We start from the raw sequence: 16,055 nt of genomic DNA on the forward strand, positions 1-16,055 counted from the left end.
CCAGAAAGAGCAAAGAAAAAGGCATAAGTGAGAAATCATTTATTTTGAAGTATTAAAATAAATTCAAAAAATAAATGAATAATCAAAACTCTAAAAAACCTGAAAATTCGTTTGTTCATTATACGTCACACAAAATCCAAAAATCAAAGCCTATGGCCCCCACCCCGCACTCATGCATTAATTTCCCCCAAGGTTAAAGGCATCGAGATGTGTGCATATTATAATTGATGGTTATGAATATGAATATGTTGGGGTCCGAAAAGTGGTTTTCACTTTTACTGACCTTTACAGTTGTCCCCCTTAAATGTATTGGTTTGACTTTTATAAATATGGTGGGAATGGAATTTCATGCGATGATTACGAAACCAATGCTTTGTGGAAGACTGACGGAGTGAAATGAGATAACACGCAAATGTAAAATAATTTTATAGCTACAGGAAAAAATAGGGAGCTTCATGTAAGAGTTTTACACATAAGAGGGTAAGTAAAAATAAGTTTTTAAAGCAAGATATTTTTGTTTTTACAAGGATAAAAGTCAAAATAGAAATGTTTTAGGAGACATGGATTTAAAAAAAAAACACATGGTTTTGGAAATCCATCCAAAGATTTACAGGAGTAAAAGGAAATTTACAGGGATGGTAAAAGGAGAAACAGGACATGGTTTTTTAAAACAACACATGGATTTCAAAATCCATGGGAAGAGAAACAATACATGGATTTAGAAAGCAAGCCATAGATTTTTGAAACTATATACGGATTTGAAAACATGATGGATTTATAAATCATTCTAATAAATAGTTTGAATTATGAATTATGAATTTCATTTAAATATTTGGAAATATTAATTTAAATATGTTATTTAAATCCAAATATTTTGTGACAAAACAAAGTATTTAAAAGATGATGGATAAGACAATGCACAATCACTCATCAAATCTCCAGAAGGACATCAACAACCTACTGCATATATTCAGCACCAAGTCATCAAACAGAATGTAGTTGAAAGAGGGACAACACAAACATCTTCCAACAAAACAAACAACATTGCTCATTCAAAGGCCTAGTCACCACCAGAATGCCCAGAAACAGATTTCCAACAGTTAGCAACTATTCACTTTAAAGTCTTAACAAAGATTAGAAACAATATAGACTTCCCATTACTTAATTGTATTTTGGGAAATATCTACATGTTTTTTGTAGATATTGTTTGTAATAATTTTTATTCAAATTTTTCCAAAGATTATTAGAGAATATTTTGTAAATCAATTCTTTTTTTGGGATTTGATATTAGTTTAGAAGATCTCAGGATATTTTGTAAATTAATTTATAAATACTTCATCTTCAGAAGTATCAAGGGTTGGTTTTTGAACAAAAGAACACTATTGTATATTGATGAAGCATCAACGAATTTTCCAAGTAATATAGCAAGCTCTTTCACAAGATTCTTATGTCAAGTTGTTGGTGAATTGCATCTATCATCTTATGTGTTTATATTTATCTGTTTATATCACGTAGTTGTTTTCATATCTAAATTATTCAACAGATAAGTAAAGGGAAGAATTTGTTTAAATCTACACTCTGCACCTGGCTACGAATAATCTCAATGTTTTCTTCTGATCTTTAAATATAGAATTCAGGTAACAATGCTCTATATTTAAAGTGAATCTTAATATGTTCTTCCTTCTCCATTTCATAAACTAAAAGAATCCATTCGGTTTGGCTACCCTTCCTTGTGAGATCTATCTGTAGACACTGCAGTGAATCTGTGTTTTATATAACAGACTCCATAACCTAATGGTAATCTAGTTATCAACCAACCATTCAAATACAAATCAAACCCCAAACTTCATAGCTAGCCTAATATTCAATCCAACTAAGTTAAATCTTACAGAAAGAGCCCTCTCTGAAGCTGGCAGGGCTAGATCCCAGCTTCCAAAGTTGGTTTGTGGTTACCTTTGTGATTTTCTTATGCAACCTCAGAAAATTACAGAGTGCTAAGATTCTGGCAACCATATTGGGGACCTGAACATTTCAGATTCTTAAGAAAAACATATCAAGTTTCAGATCTAATTATTGATAATGGACAGTGATCAGACACAAGGAGTTTGTATCATTCACCTGGCGACTCCACGTTTGAAGTATCCAGAGCTTCAAAGTTTTTAGAGTGACTCCATCGTCAAAGAATCCATATTTGAAGGCTTCACAGACCAGGTTCCAAGAAACTTCAAATTAGTTTCAAAAGAAGGGATAGGCCTTGTCAACACAAGGATGGGAAGAAAACATGTGGAAGTCAAGTATGTAGACCCGAATTTACTTCAAGATATAGTATTATCTTTTGTCAATCACCTTCTGTCTTTTCCTAAAAGTATCTGAAGGATTATCTTTGGTCTATTAAATCCAAATTAAGATGATGAATCTGCACATGAGCCCCTTTTGGTGAATGTGTGTTCTTCCCTTGAAGCTGCAAATGCATCTTAGCTTAATATTGGTTGTCTCAAACAAGATCCAAATAACAGACATAGTCCATCTAGTACAAATTCATCTCAGACCTTAATTATGACCATTGTCCGGTATGCATCATTAAATCTCTCATTCCCTTTACATGAGCTACTGAAGAACTATGATCAGAGGCTACCCCAATTTGATGGTACAGGTAATATTACAGCAAGGAAACATGTAGACAAATTCATTGACTTCATTGACTTAGAGGAAGTCGATCATGAAGATGTCAAATTGAGGTTGTTTGCTCAAAGCCTTTCAGGACAAGCTAGGAAATGGTATAGAAGTTTGACAGCTAGAAGTATTCCTAATTTCCAGCAATTTTAAAGTATTTTCCTTAATAGATGGGAGGTTAAAAGAAACCCTTTTAAGATTATGGATGAGTATTGGAATCTAAAAAGCCAGCACGATGAGACAATCCAAGATTTCTCAACTAGATTCAACTGTGTTTATGATTCCATACCCACTGATATAAAGCCTCCCCCAGGATTGGCTATGCTTCATTATCCAAATGATTTTGATGCTGATATTGCTTATTATCTCAGAGAAATAAACCTTTCCACTTTGGAGGATATGCAAAAAAGTGTTATTGATGTGGAAATGAACCTATTGATTAAAAAATCCAGAATGGAAGCTGAAAGAGGGAAAGAAATTAAAGAGGAATTTCCTCCTTTATTAAACCTTAAGTTAGAGACATTAATGAAAACCATGTAAAGGGTTATGAACACATGTATTTTGCAAGATAAACTTGTTGTTAATGGACAGCAAAAAATACCTCCTTTTCAAGCAGATATGGAAGAAGAAGGAGAGGTTGTTGGGTCACATCACCAAAAGGTAGAAATTGGTTGTTTTGTGGATTCATTTGAAACTAGTTTAGAACAACAACCGGTGGAAGGTTATCAGTAAGAGGATGTTAAATTTCATCAAGTTGAGGAAAATAGTCACCATGTGTGTGTTACTTATGACAATGATGAAACAAGATGAAAATATTGAGACAAATGGGCATGCCTATGTTTTAGACATTGAACATCAAGAAAGCAATGCAAACTATGTTGATGGTAACCCCTATGTTATGCCACATTTCAGATGTTGAAAGAAAGTCATGATGATTATAGCTTTTTACCTTTATGTTATGCTACATTTGAAGAGTTGAAAGAAAATTATAATATCACTAGTGAAGCAACAAAGCAAGATTAAACTAACATAACCAACAACCTTCTTATATAGATGACGACCTTGTTTTTTGTTACATTGGAGACTCCATTATTAAAAAATCACAGTTATTAAGTAACCATGAGATTGAAAATCATAGTCTCCTGGGAACCAATACTTAATACTTTACATCAGCCTTGCAAATTTTAATCTGATCGTGATATGGATGAGGACTATATTTCAACTTTTTCTTCTGTATTTTCACTTTCTGAAATTTTACTTCAAAGAGAAGATTGTCAAGTTCAGATTTTTGATGATGTATGTGTGGACAATGTACATAATGAACTTGCACAAGCCAATTTTCAAACAAAGTCACATGAAGGTGAACATAATTATCAACAAATTCAGCCAATCGCCTTTCCAACACAAGAGAATTGTATCAGTGAGTTTCAAGGAGATGCTAAAGAACATCAAGTTATTTTACATCCTACAGATGATAAACACAATATTTATAATCTTACATCCCTTGAAAACATAACGCTAGAAAATTCAAAAAGGGATAGATAAATTTTAGAGATAGTATATGAGAAGTTATTTTCAGGCATAATACAACAAAGAGAAATTCTCCATGACTTTGAGGATCCTTTGGAAAACCTATTGGAACCTTTAACAAAACTGAATTTGGTGTTGGTTATGGATTATGAAGAAGGCTCCAGTCAGGATTTTGAGTTTCCATGATGCAGGGTTACCCCTGCTTTACCCACAGTATGCATGTCTTATGCATATATTTGATCTGTCCTAGGAATTTAACTCACTAAGGAGTCAAATCATCAACCACAAATGGTTAAGGCCCTCTTTTGTCAGTTCCTTTATATCGGAACTCAATCACCCCACTTAAACCTCTTGTCGGGACTATTTACCACCTCATAACCTTCATTATCTCTTTTATTAAAGCCTTCCTCAAATCTCTCTTATCGGGACTACTAAAACCCTTCGTAACCTTTATACAACCCTTTAATCACACACACACACACATATATAATCTTCCATTTTTAACCATTGGTCACATATATTTTAAGACATAAATGCTCTTTCCCTTTATAAACCATTTACAAAGGAAAAACCCACAAACATACCTTTTTCTGGCTCGGTATGACCTCTGCACAGTTATCGAGGTTTCACCTTTATCTCAATCGCAATCGGCCTTCCACGGTCACATTACATATGTGATTCAACACTCCTTCCCCTCCGATATGCGACTATCTAAAGCATTAATACATGCTTAAGCCTTAAAAGACTCAGCCCATGCAATTTATAGAATATAAAGGAAAACACTAAAGTTTCGCTCCGAACCATATAAGCGGATCTCAAAATTTATACATCCGCAATTATATTTATCGTCAGGTCCGCCGCGCTTCCACTGCACTACTCCTCCTCCATCGTCGATTTTCCTCATCGCTCATCAGCGATATCGCAATATCGCTATTGGCTATCGCTATTGACGTATCAGCATGGACTCACGGTTGATGCTTACTCTTTGATTTAATCCAATGCGAACTAATCCCCACCGTTGATCTTCTTCTTGATCCAACGGTCCACACTTGATGTCGCTTGATCGCAATCACTTATGGCCAAGGTTAATCGCTCCTCATCAACACATTGCGATCTAATCTCCTCTATTGATCCGTCAGATCCAACGGCTTCTGAGAAATAAGGATTCGCTTCTATATTCTTCCTTTCTTCATGGTTTTTATGCCATTCTCCAATGTTTCTTGTGTTTTTGGGGTTCCACTATGTGACTCTCTCTTGAGCTCGACTTCGTGAGTTATTTGATCACGATTACTCCAACATTACTTTGGTTCTTTAAAAGGTTTCAAGGACTCTCCACGATCCTCTGTCTCGTCCTCTCCCCTGCATTCCGCTTGGACTCTTCCTCGGCGCCCAACTTGCCTCGCTGTTTCTCTAGATCAATCTATATTCCTCAGCTCTGTTTGTGCTCTTATTTAACCTACACATATACCTGTTAGACTCACACAAAATATCATCACTGTCCTTCTGTAGATCACTCAGTGCATAAAAGGAAATACACAGTCCCAGTAAGTCAACTACTCATTTTATTAATAATGCACAGATACAATTTACTTCGGCTTGATTTACATTCAGTCGGCCCTCATGCTCCTCTTGGAGACTCTCTCTATAGGCCTCTGCGGCCCTACTCTCTCTCTAATGTATCACCTCTACAACCTCTCTCTTTTTTCCTTTTCAATACATTATTAGCAGTTTCTTTATAGTTGAGGAACTGTTCCTCAGTTACTTTTCATTTGCTCAACAGTTTCTTCTAACTAGTTCCTAACTAATCCTAATCCTCTCATGTTCTCCTACATTCAGGAACATTTACAAATATGTCTTACAATATCTAATTAATTCCTATTCTCATTGAAAATCACTCAAAGGCCTAAATATTTACATTAATTCAAGACTTAGGAAACCAACTTCCCCAAAACACAAGACCCCCTATGTCTATTAATATACAATGATATTGTTGGGCTGAATGCTCCTGCATCATTCCATTTGTTGTGTTTATTTTTCTATTTGGAGAAATGGAATGCAAGCTTCAGGCTAGTAGTCATCTGCGTGACTGGTTGCATTGGAAATTTGTTATTACCTGATATTACAGTCATTTCATCATATTAGAGTAGGTAGTAGTGTGCAAATAAGCTCAACACTCTGAGCATCTTTGCAATATTTTTAGTTTTAGATAGTAGTACAGCTTTCAGTTCAGTGTGTATTTCATATTTTAGTTTTTAGTGTGCAGAATGGTTTTGATTTCAGTTTAACAGTTTCAGTCGTAAAGATTTTATGGCAGAATAGGTTGCAGATTTGAGGTTAGCCCAATGGATCAGGCTACTAGTCTACGATGTTCTTGACACCTCACAAGGAGAGTGCCATCCCCAGCTGGAGCCATTGTTAGGGTCCTATAATTTTTTATAGGATCATTTGATTATAGCTGATCATTATTATGTTTGAGATGTTGTAAATAATATTTCCTCCTACAAATTATTTCCAAAGCGACACCAAGTACTAAGATTTAGGGAGATTTTTGCATATAAATGTTTGGATCAGATCAAACTGCAGGTATTTTCATCAGAAAGAGCTCAGAAGCAGTTTTCCAACGGTATATCATGCACTCAAATCCAATTCTTGGATCAAAGGCAAGAGCAAGTTGAAGTCTGCACCAGAAAGCAAAGAAGAAGGCATAAGTGAGAAATCATTTATTTTGAAGTATTAAAATAAATTCAAAAAATAAATGAATAATCAAAACTCTAAAAAACATGAAAATTCATTTATTCATTATATGTCACCCAAAATCCAAAAGTCAAAGCCTATGTCCCACCACGCACTCATGCATTAATTTTCCCTCATGTTTTTCCGCATCTCCCTCCCCCAAAACCGCTTACTATCCACCCCCTGCCGAAATCCATTAATTGTATTGGTTTGACTTTTATAAATATGGAAGGAATGAAATTTCATACAATTACGAAACCAATGTTGTGTGTATGGGAGGTTGAATGAACGAGATCAAGCAAAACCAATGTTGTGTGGATGGGAGGCTGAATGAAAGAGACCAGACAAATCCAATGCTGTGTGGATGGTAGGCTGAGATCAAGCGAAACCAGATTTTATAGGAAATTTAGGGATGGAAGGGTAAGTGAGTGAAATGAAATGATGTTGTGTGGATGGTAGGTTGAGATCAAGCGAAACTAGATTTTAGAGGAAATTCAGGGATGGAAGGCTAAGTTAATGAAATGAAATGACAGGTAAAGGAATAAAATAATTACAACTATAGGAAAAAGAAATTCATGGGTGCACGGAAATAAAAATAAATTTTGCAATCGTATGTTCATGAAACTAATTCATAGGTGAAAACAATAGGGAGCTTCATGTAAATGAGTTTTACACATAAGAGGACAAATAAAAAGAGTTTTTATAGAGAAGTAATAGGACATGATTTTTGAAAACAACACATGGGTTCGAAAATCCATGGGAAGAGAAACAATACATGGATTTTTGAAATAGTATATGGATTCGAAAACATGATGGATTTATAAATCATTCTAACAAATACTTTGAATTCTGAATTTTCAATTTCATTTAAATATTTGGAAATATTAATTTAAATATATTATTTAAATCCAAATATTTTGTGACAAAACAAAGCATTTAAAAGATGATGGATAAGACAATGCACAATTTCTCATCAAATCTCCAGAAGGACACCAATGACCTGCTGCATATATTCAACACCACAATCATCAAACAAAATGCAGTAGAAAGAGGGACAACACAGACATCTGCCAGCAAGACAAACAACATTTCTCATTCAAAGACCGAGTCACCACCAAAATGCCTAGAAACAACAGATTTCCAATAGTAGGCAACAATTCACTTTAAAGTATGAACAGAAGATCAAAATTAGTATAGACTTCCTATTAATTAGTTGTATTTTGGGAAATATCTACATGTTTTTGGTAGATATTATTTGTGATAATTTTTATTCATATTTTTCCAATAATTATTAGAAAATATTTTGTAAATCAATTCCTTTTTTGGGATTTGATATTAGTTTATTAGAATATCTCACCATATTTTGTAAACTAATCTATAAATACTTCATCTTCAGAAGTATCAAGGGTTGGTTTTTGAACAAAAGAACACTATTGTATATTGCTGAAGCATCAACAGATTTTCCAAGTAATATAGAAAGCTCTTTCACAGGATTCTTGTGTCAAGTTGTTGGTGAAGTGCATCTATCGTCTTATATGTTTATATTTCTTTGTTTATAGCACATAGTTGTTTTCAAATCTAAATTATTCAATAGATAAGTAAAAGGCAAGATTTGTTTAAATCTACACCCTGCACCCGACTACAACTAATCCCAATGTTTTCTTCTCATCTTTAAATATAGAATTCAGGTAACAATGCTCTATATTTAAAGTGAAACTTAATATGTTCTTCCTTCTCCATTTCACAAACTAAAAGAATCCATTGAGTTTGGCTACTCTATCCTGTGAGATCTATCTGTAGACACTGCAGTCAATCTGTATTTTATGTAGCAGACTCCATAGCCCAATGGTAATCTAGTTATCAACCAACCATTCAAATACAAATCAAACCCCAAACTTCATAGCTAGCCTAATATTCAATCCAACAAAGTTAAATCTTACTGCGAGAGCCCTCTATGAAGCTAGCAAGGCTAGATCCCAGCTTCCAAAGTTGGTTTGTGGATACCTTTGTGATTTTCTTCTGCAACCTGAGAAAATTACAGAGTGTTAACAAGCCGGTGGTTGGTCCTATGAAATATGGGGATCATAAGGAGATGTAGAGGAAAAGTGAGGATTCAAGTACTGGGAGAGAGCATGGAAAGGAGTGTACCTCCTTTATTTATATGGCCCATGGCTTAATGGATTTTGATGAAGTAACATGTTCTCGTTGTAATTTCTCAAATGGAGATAGTCAATCTTGTTCTAAGAATGAACCTGACGATGCCCACTCCTCTCAGATACTAGAAATATAGTCATGTATCTTCCTTGTTTCCATTTTAAGCTTCTTTGTACTTGGAAATATGTGCTTTTTGCCATGGTTTGAAATTATGAAGCTAGAAAATATGACCAAATATTTCTTGAATGTGTGCCTTGTATTAATTTTGTTTTGATAAACATGTGTAGAGTGTGGTCTCTTGCATGGTTGCAATAGAGTTTAATTTGTTGGATTGTGTAAAGGATGCCATTGTGTTATAGACAATTTTGTGCCTTACAGCAACAAGCATGAATTGTCAATAATCCAAGGGATCCAAATTTCCCTAAACATGATGTTCCTACCCCTAGAGGAACAAGGTCAGCAAACCAACAGCTCTCAGATCAGTTCTCCACCTGAAAACACTCAAAAACAAGCAATCCTGAAATCAAAGCAGGTGCTCCACTAGGTTTCTGTGCTGAAACTCAGTTGCTCCATGGTGTACCTGCGTTGCAAAGCAAGTGGGACAAAGGCCACCTGCGCTGAGCGAGAAGGGACAAGTGGCACAGTGAGTCATTGCTTTGGAATCTTCCAAAAATGACACTTGGATCAGGTATTTCGCCTTGTGATGAGTCAGAGGCTCTGTTTCTCCAAGTGGAAGCAAAGTTCTCCAAGTGGACTCAAGAACTGAAGATCAACTAAAGATTAACTGAAGAGAGAAAGGACACAAGGCAGCTACACATCAGTTGCAAGCTGACTCATCCTTTCTCAATTCATCTATATATTGAGCTCTCTCCTATGAGCTCAGGAGGCTGGAATTTTGTGCAAAGTAATGATATGCTGTTGGTTTCACTATTGAGTTATTGGGTGATTATTTGAGAGAGGTGAAGAAGAGCAATTCTTTCTGCTGGGAGGTGTTGCTGGGTTGGAGCCTTCAATGGTTGTAATACTCTCAGAACCTTTATTTCTTCATTAATAAAAGCTATTGAGGTTCTTCTATGTGCTCTTGTTTCAATTATATATTGTGATGATTGCATGTTTGGTTTACACTAATCCATGAACCAGTTATGATTGCATGCCTCTTGTAGTTTCCTTCTTTGTTATTTTGCAGGATCTCATCGTAGCTGGACGAGCAGAAGAACAAAGAGCTAGGAGCAAGTGGCCAAAGAAAAGAGTTTGGATTCGACATTAAGCGCAAGGCAACGGTTAGTGCTTTCTCCATTCTCTTTTGCTTTCATAAAGAAGTAAACCTTAAGTAGTTTGTTTTACAGTTGTTGCTAAGGAACTGTCACCCTTAGAGTGGGATAGGGTCATCCGAGTCGGATACTTTTCCCTACAACAAACTGGCGACTCCGCTGGGGATCGTATCCGTTTGATTGTGTTTGTAGTATTTTGCTATTCATTTCCTGAACAAAAGAGTACCAAATCGAAAAGCTTTTGACTATATCAAAAGCGAAGTAGAGGGCAGCTACTCTTGCTCATTTTCTGAGAAAATTCATGATTTGAAGAGCTGATTTACAAAGATCCTTGTAAGCTCTTAGTGATAGCTTTGCACCTTCTTAATCATCCCTTTGAGTGTGCTTGACTGATTGCTTCTGATTTGAGCAAAAACCGTGCATTTTTGAGAAAATTATGACCCGGAAACTGTGAAAACGCAATTCTCGTTTTCCAAAGCAGGTAGTACACAGGCTACCTGCTTTGCAACGCAGGTCCCGAAGGGGCTACCTGCGTTGAGAGCCAATTTGGCTGTGCAGAGCCTGCGTTGGCCCAAATTTGCCTAGTGCATTTGGGGTTTCCTCCTTTCTCTTGTCTGTTTTCACTTAGTTTTGCTGCTAGGTGTCAGTCTTGTGCCTGTTTTGAAACCAATATTACTTGCCATCATTTTGCCTCTGTTATATAACGAAATTGTACTTGTTCTTTGTATTTCTTACTCATTTACAATTTCCCATAACGAAAAGTAAACTAGTCATGCTTTTGGCCTCTTAGATCTAAACCTGTGTTAGGCATTTTGCTGGTCTAAAGAGTTAGCTTGTTTGCTGTCCATAGCTGGTTAGTCATTTTACTTTCGTTAGTATGGTTTGATTTCATGTATTTCCAGTGATTAAGCAAGTGAATCTTAAGGTGTCTTTTGATTTTGGACAAACTTGTTTACTCTCGCTTTAAATCGGAATCAAAGTTATATAACCACTTTCTTTTTGTAATCCATCCACATTAAGAAAGGGAAAAGAAAATACATGCATTGTGCATTTTGCATTTGACTGTGTGCTTGACGATTTAGGAAAGATTTGCATTTTAGTGTGTGCTCTATGATCTGTGTGAAAAGATTTGCCTTTCTTTTCCCTCAGTAGTTAAGGTTTTCAAAGTTGAAAGATTGAAAAGTTTGCTTCTCATCTTAGACTGCATTCAGGAATTTGTTATATACATCTCGTGGTGATCCTTAAAGGCAAACTGATAAGCAAGATCAACATTAAAATAAATCCAATTTACATAACAACGCTTTGTAACATAACGCAAACACATAGAGGTCTAGGTAGAGACGTGTTCCGGCGTCGTTAAACATAGTGACTGTCGATCTCTACGAAGGTGGGTGATTCCTCCTGAGAGTCGGTGGCACTAATACGGACTTGTGCTCCCACGTACCGTCGCGTATATATTGGGAGACCCCTATAGGCAATTATCCTTTATCCATAGGAAGCCGTGTCGCCGCCCTACTGATCGCGATGCAGTGAACACAGCATTCACGAAGATCGACCACCCGTACCGTAAAACGTATTCTGTGGTTTCGCGAAAAGTTTGGCACACCCTCTGCCTAGATCTCCAGAGAAGTTTCTTTTGGCCTTTTTCAAACTCTATAACTGAAAAAGTCCATCCGAGCATTTGTCACTTCGGGCTCGTTAAAACATCGAAGGCGACTAGAGTCATCTTTAGCTTTTTCTCGACTCTTAAAACATGAAAAAGCAAGTTTGTGTCTAAAAGCGTCGTTAATAAAATTTATTTTAAGCGGAACATAATCACCTGTTATTCCCACGTTGATCTTTCAGTTGAAAAGTATGGAACCCACCAACCAAGGAAGTAACCTTGGCGGAAGTCCAAATCCCTTCTCCTCTTGGGGAGATGTTGGTGCGCCTCATATGGCCACATTGTCACTTCCAGGATTGACAATTGGCCTACCTGTATGGCTCTTTTCAACTAATGTAGTCCAGATCGCCACTAATCCTGAGCAGTCGAATCAACAGTCAGAACAGTCTAGAGCTACCCACCAGCCTTCCACTTCTTACAATTCTTCCTCTGATCCTTCATCTTCACAAGGAAGAGCCGGCAAAAGTCAGCCTCCCATGGAGAAGAAGGAAAAGAAGAAGAGAGAAAAGAAGCAGAAGGGGCCTATGGCGAAGGCGACTGGGGGCAAGCAAAAGACAGCTGACAAAAACCCACACACTGCACCGACCGGGCCTAAATCGCCATGTGTCATTTGCAAAGGGGCCCACTTCCATCGTGATTGTCCTTGTATTCCCCGGATACTAAGGGACTGGTCCCCAAGGTTGCACAATCCGGTAGCATCAACCTCTGGTAGTCATGTTGATTGCAGTCCGTCAACTAGCGAGAGTGAAGGGCGAAGAGGGAGACCAAGATCACCCTGTATATTGTGTGAAGGCGATCACGCCATCCACAAATGTCCATTCTTAGATGAGGCAAAGAGAGTTTTGGAAGATCGTCCGGTTTCACCGTTACGACTTCCTCCTGGATACCAAAAACTCGCGCCTAATCCCTCGATAGTTGAAAATCCAGCTGACCCGCTCAAGTGGTCAGCTGAAGTGTCGGTCATTGAGAATGAACCTACTGAATCCAGACCAGACGAAAGTCTTAAGGTCGAAACGGCAGTTGACCCGGTTCTTCCTTCAGAGGTTTCATCGTCCAATGACTCCGTCATTGAAGACCCATCTTCAAATGACACCCTCACTGAAGAGGATAAAGATGACACCGTCCATATCCTTTTCATCAACACAGACTCTGATGAGCATCAGGGCAATGCGCCCATTCCTTTATCGCAGGAAGAAACATCGTCAGGGTCGTATCTGGCCGTATATTCGGTCCCACCACCAAGCAACCTAGTTGTATCCTTTGATTGGAATCAACTAGGCAGACCCCGGTTACCAGCCAGTATCCCATTCAGAATCATAGTCCAAATCTACAGAATGGTGATGGCTGGAACTATCATTGATGAAGGGGCATCTGTGAGTATCCTTTCCTCTGTTGCTTGGAAAGCACTGGGTTGCCCGACGCTTTTACCTGAGATGAGAAATCTATCAGGTTTTGATAAAGGAACTAGTCACCCGTTAGGGATTCTCCCCAATGTTCCAGTTACATTGAAAGGGAAGACAGTTCATATGAACATCATGGTCGTCCAGGGACCCTTGGCATATAACTTACTCCTTGGACGAGACTATATATATTGCATGGAGGCAATAGTGTCCTCGCTCTTTAGAGTCATGTGTTTTCCGCACGAAGGAAGAATGGTCAAGCTCGTAGACCAACTTTCATTTCCAGGATCACGCATTGCAAATAGTCAAATACCATCCCTTAATGGTTTATTCACTCAAGGAATGCCACCGCCCCCAGTTCTACTTCCCGATGAATGCGAGTAATTCGGAAAGAAAAGAACTGGGACCCAGGGGGCATGCACCCTGGCCTGCTTCGAGCAGAGAAAACCTTAGGTATAAAGTTAATTTCCGCAGAAGAATGGACTAGTCCGTACCCCGTCCAAAAAGGAAGAGAGGGTTGTTCTAGGATAAAATTCTTTTGTCAAAGTTATGTTGAAGCGGAAGAATCGCTCCCTTTGTCTAAAGAGGTGGGCTCTCCTAAGGAGGGGATCTATTTGTGGCAGCAAGAAGGCACCATCTTTGAATGTCAAGCCTCACCCATTAAAACAATATGTTTTAAAAGAGAAGTAGGGGCAATCTTCAAAGAAAGAGAGGAAATTGCTGCAACAAGTAATCACCATCCTTAGCAACCTAATGATAGACATCGCCGAAAAGAGAGTTTGGTTTGCGGCAGCAAACAAAACCATTTTTCGGATAATAAGTAAGAGGACAGAATCTCGAAATTATACTTTATACCTGGGGGCATGCAAACCTTTTGGAGTGCAAGCACGGGACGACTATTTATTTTTTTTAAATTTTTAGGTCCTCCCTTTAAACCTGTAGGTCTAACCCGTTAAACTCGTAGGATTAGCCGTTTCCAGCTTGCATAAAGAAAGGATGAAGGGAAAAAGTTAAAACCTGCCAAATTGGAGTAATTAGTGAGGTATCGCTCCTTAAATAAGATTACCTCACCTAAAGCGTTCCTTGTATTAAGACTGGTATAAATCGAGCAGTTTTAGCAATGTTCATGCTCGTTAAAAAATAAACGCAAGAACCGAGCAGTTTTAATACGTAGTTCATGCTCGTTAAAAAATAAACATAAGTTGTGAGCAATCTTTCCCTACAGTTCAAGCTCATCCAGAAAAAATGAACCGGTAAACAACCTCGAGAAATGTAACCTTTGAAAGCCATATTAAAAGCCCTTGGTCGTGTTTATATGCCATCACCTCCATCCGTTCATTTGGCCAATCGTTCACCTCCATATGTTTGTTTACCCATTTTGAGGAACAGCTGCGAAGAGTGATTTCACTTAGCCATCCTTGTGACACTACCGTGATTGGAAAATTCCAGCCTGTACCTGGAATCTGCTGCTATCCCTGTTTATCACTCGTTCCTCAAAAGACGAGTCTTCTTTGAGCTCTTTTCACTGACTCGTAAAATATGAAAAGTTTGCCGAGTTTTAGCCTTCCAGCTCGTTAAAGCGACCGGAAGAGCTATCCCTCCTCTAGATTTTAATCTTTTTGGACCTGAGGGATTATTGCACAAAAAGATCGAGCGCTTGTTTTGTTCGGCTCGTTAAAGCAATCGAAAATTCATCCCTTCTGTATTGTTTTATACTTTTTCGGACTTAAGGGATTAGATGACGAAAAAGGAATTTTGGAGTTGACTTTATGTACCTTTTCAGACTCTCAAAAAATGAAAAGGACCGAGTTATCCTTGTCGTTAGACTCGTTAAATTCATTAAATAGCGACAAACTTGTCTTTAGACGAGAACGAGTTTCCCTATCGCTAGGCTCGTTAAAACATAGCGATGGGCTTGCCCGAAGGGCAGGTTATAGAACAAGCATATGTTATCCTCCTCAAGCTTGATAAAAAATAAAGAGGTACTGGTCAGCAATGACTGGGGAAAAATTGGGAGAACCTCACAGCATTAATGGTAGCAAGTCGCTCTTGAACATGACACTTTGTCCTCCGTATTACATCGGGTTGGGTTGTTTCATTCACCGGTCTCATAACCGTGGTCTTCGCCACACCACCCACAATTGGGGTAATGCTACCAATCCATCACATCAGTGTCGTTATATGTTCAAGAGATGTGGTTCTGTAAAGAGTCAACCGTGTTCCACCCACTGCCATACATTATCCTTCATCCACTTCATGACCGCCACCCTGAATCATACATCACAGTTTGTTTTCACCTCATCACAATCACTAGCTCCGTTCCGTGTCACTGATGTGGGATTCATTAAGGCCCTCCTTTGACGGATCGCTCCTTGTCGACATCAGCTCATTATCCAAGGAGTTGATCTAGGAACACCCCCCTCAGTACTTTGAAGCTTGCATGCCTCAATGGCAAGTTTCTCACTTCCGGCGATAGGTATACATCAATGACCTTCGACCAGAAGATTTTGCATGGTGGTCGACGCCAAGTCTTTTATTCCCACCATGTGGATTGTACTGCCGTACCTTGAGGGTCATCATCCTTATCGGTGACTCCTCTCGCGCTTGTTAACGGTTTACATCATTGACCGG

This window comes from Pinus tabuliformis, chromosome 7 (genome assembly GCF_031772625.1).
Source record: "Pinus tabuliformis cultivar Carrire ecotype Pingquan chromosome 7, CPIR1, whole genome shotgun sequence".
Classification (NCBI taxonomy): Eukaryota; Viridiplantae; Streptophyta; class Pinopsida; order Pinales; family Pinaceae; genus Pinus; species Pinus tabuliformis.